Source organism: Octopus bimaculoides, chromosome 3, assembly GCF_001194135.2.
Source record: "Octopus bimaculoides isolate UCB-OBI-ISO-001 chromosome 3, ASM119413v2, whole genome shotgun sequence".
Lineage (NCBI taxonomy): Eukaryota > Metazoa > Mollusca > Cephalopoda > Octopoda > Octopodidae > Octopus > Octopus bimaculoides.
The window spans coordinates 95,352,973-95,357,036 of record NC_068983.1 but is presented as its reverse complement, the minus strand read 5'-3'; positions in this window follow the sequence as shown (position 1 = coordinate 95,357,036).

Genomic DNA, 4,064 nt, shown 5'->3' with positions numbered 1-4,064 from the left:
GTTGTTATTCCATAGTGTTGGCATAGCTTCCAGTGTATATAGGTCCCAGCTCTGTCGTGTCTGTGAATATATTCCTTTTTAGCCAGGATTGGGCAGCCAGAGATAATATGATTTATTCTTTCTTGTCCATCTCCACATATTCTACAGTTACTTGTTATATTTATTATTATTATTAGTATTATTATTATTATTATTATTATTATTATTATTATTATTATTATTTTAAAATAGAACTCTGTAACAAAATTTTTTGAGACAACAATCCAAAGATGAAAACATTATGGCTGGCTGCGTGCTCCCCATCTGAGAAGAGTGAGAATTAAAAATATATTAGAACTTGTAAAAATTTTTTTTTTAAAAACAACTCAAGTTTGCTTAAAACCTAAAGATCCAAAGAAATTAGTGATGCATAAGTGTAGTTCGATTTTCTAAGTGTTAAATGATATCATTACATACATATACTTACACACATACATTCATACCCATGCACACAAACATTCATAAACATACATACATACATACATACATACATACGTACGTACGTACGTACGAACGTACGTACAAACGTATGTATGTACGCTACACTAAAAACATTGGCATTAAAAAGTAGCCTTAGAATTGTAGTAGACGCATCACATCTCACCTAGAAAGGTGCGCCTTTGTTGCTAAGGTACAGGAGATTCTAAATACTTCATCAATAAGATAAGGATGCCCCTAAGCAAAATGAATATCCATTGTGTGAGTGTGATAGTTATCACTTCTTTAGCAACTGTCCAAAAATACCTGCAAAGTACGAAATCCTCATGAGGTATATTGTTGCTAAAACAATTTACAACGCTGTCTGCAAGGTTTGATTTCATGGCCATTCCAAAGGCATACCAGAACCAAAATGTATCCAAATGAGGAATATTCCTTGAATATTCCAATAAAAACTGAAAATCCGGTGCAAATACAATAAATCTGATATTATTATGTTGGATGAGTAGATTCACTATCACTGTGTAGCTGACCTACTGCTATAGAGGTTAGCTATCAGTAATGGTGAATGTCTCCATTAAATTTTAGAATAGATGAAATTCTTTGGAGAACTAATAGAAATTTATACCCTGGCAAGTGATTTTTCTTTGTACCCAGGGCTTGTAAGATTCCGTTGAGGTCTTAAGCGATGATGTGGTCAGACACAGACATAAAGATCGCTCAAACACACACACACATACATGTATATATTTATACTACGGGCTTCTTTCAGTTTCCGTCTATCAAATCCACTGACAAGGATTTGTTCAGCTCGAGGCTGTAGTAAAAGACACTTGCCCGAAGTGCCACGCAATTGCATTAAACCCGGAACCATGTGGTTGTGAACAAAGTTCTTACCACATGGTTACGCCTGCGCCTTACATTTAAAATTGAATAAAAAGAAACAATCATAAATATAAATAAACGAATAACATCTGGCATTGGGTGCAGGTTGTCTGCAACATTTTAACAGCACCAGGCATTCATTCGCGGTGATCTGTGAACTGTTTAGAAATGGCTCAAAGTACAACCAGCAATACTGCCCGTTTAGACAAAGACATTGTCATCGTAAAACTGTGGGAAAGTTTCAAAGACAGATGTGACGAGGCAGAGAGGTTAGGTTGGAGTCAACAGGGGTTAGAAGAGGTGGGAATAGTGTGAGTTGGAGTGAAGTGGGAGGAGTTATTGTTGCGCTTTGATTAAGGTTTTATTTCTTACGTCTGTTTCTCTCTTAATAAATACAAGTGTGTGTGTGTGTGTGTGTGTGTGTGTGTGTGTGTGTGTGTGTGTGTGTGGTTTTCGTTTTGTTGTTATTCTATTTTTAAAGTTGAAATTGAAACGAAATGAAAATTTTTCCCAGGAACTAAAGATAAAATATAAAATTAAATTAAAATAGAAACCAAAAATGGTAATGTGTTATATTCACACACACGCACGCATACATGCACATAAATGCAATTTATTTGTGTGCGTGTGTGTATGTGTGTGTGTATGTGTGTGCGTGCACATGTATTTGTGTGTATATATGTATGTGTAAATACGTACGTGTGTACACTCAAAAATAAACATTCATACATACATATAATGTATGTGTGGGAAGGTGTATGTGTGTGTACATGTATGTATGTGTGTACGTGTGAGTGTGCATGTAAATGTGTTTATGCATGTGTATATGCCTATATGCATGCATTTGTGAGTGTGTATGTTTGTGTGTGTGTACGTTTGTGCATGTGTGTGTGTGTGTGTGTGTGTGTGCACGCGTGGCCGTATGTTTAAGAAGTGGCATACGTAGCAAGCGTTCTCAGTCTCTGGAAGAAGAGTAAATTTTACTTTTGCAGCCCTTCACGCCTGCTTCTGCGGACAACCGACACCTCCATCTCTCTTATTATCAATTACATGGGTTGGGTTTAGCTTGCATTGTTCCATGTTAGTCAACTATATTTTACCATAGTTGCTTTAAGCTGACCAATGCTTTGGGAGTGAAATTTGTTAACGGAACCTGTGCGGAAGCCTATGCGTGTGTTTGTAACGTACGTACGTATGCATGCATGTATGTATGTATGTATGTATGTATGTATGTATGTATGTATGTATGTATGCATGTATGTATGTATGTATGTACGTGTATGTTTGTATGTATGCATGTATATATGTATGTATATATATGTGTTTGTATGTATGCATGTGTGTATGTATGTATGTATGTATGTACGTGTATGTGTGTATGTATGCATGTATATATGTATGTATATATGTGTTTGTATGTATGCATGTGTGTATGTATGTATGTATGTACGTATTATGTGTGTGTATGTGTGTCTGTGCATATTAATGAGTAGGTGAGAGTTGCGTGTGTATTTGTGTAAGTATGTGTGCGTGTGCGTGAGAAAGAGAAAGCGAGAAAAAGAAAGAGAAAAAAATTGAAGTGGGGAGAGTAAGAGAGAGTGAGGGAGACCGAAATGTTATGAGGGAGAGTGTATAAGTAAGTCAGTGACTGTTACTAATACCAAAATAATATGACAACTAGAGACTACTCTATTTGAGGGCGTTGAGTACAGTACGGTCGTAGAATTACAACAGACTGCAGCAGTTGTCATAATTGACAGGAACTACATTTAGATGTCATCGCTCCCTCCCCCTTATCTTTCTTTCTTACTCTCTCTCTCTCTCTCTCTCTCTCTCTCTCTCTCTTAATCTTTCTTTCAAACTTTTCTCTCTCACACCTACACATAGCTATGCATGTGTATCTGTGAGTGTGTGTATCTGTGTGTGTGTGTTTATACACATGCATAAAGCGAACATAATATATACATATACACACGCACATATATATTATGCACATGTATATTTAAGATTTTACATTTTTAGTTATTGAGCTTCGGCCATCCTTGGGCGCTGCCTAAAACTGCTTAGACGAACAAATTGACCACAATACTTATTTGTAAATCTGGTGCATATTCTGTCGTTCTCTATTTTGTAAGCCGTTAAGTTATGGGCACGTAAATAAACCTACCTTGGTTGTCAAACGGTGGGGACAAACAAAAGCTCTAAGTGCACAAACACACTGACACATGCACGCACACACACACACAAATACACACACATACATATACACGTATATATAAGAGTGGTTTCACACAATTTCACTCATAGATTTCGCTGACATGGCATTGGCCATTCAGGGACTAGAAGACAAAACACTTTCCCAATATGCCGTGCAACTGGGCCGAGGCTGGAACCACGTGATTGCCAAACGAACTTTAGAACCTCACATACATGCCAATGCCTATATGTATATGTGTGTACATGTATGTATGTTCTTCTCTTTCTCTTCTTAATTTTAGATTAAATTTTGATCGGTCACCGATTTTGGTAGTAAGGTTGTGAAGGAAAGTATCATCTTTTAAGCAGCATCTTTTAAATCTGAAGGTCTTGAAATTTTTTATAGTCCCAGACTCTCAGTTTTATTATGACAACAAACTGATTGTCCTATATTGTGTGTGTGTGTGTGTGTGTGTGTGTGTGTGTGTGTGTGTGTGTGTGTGTGT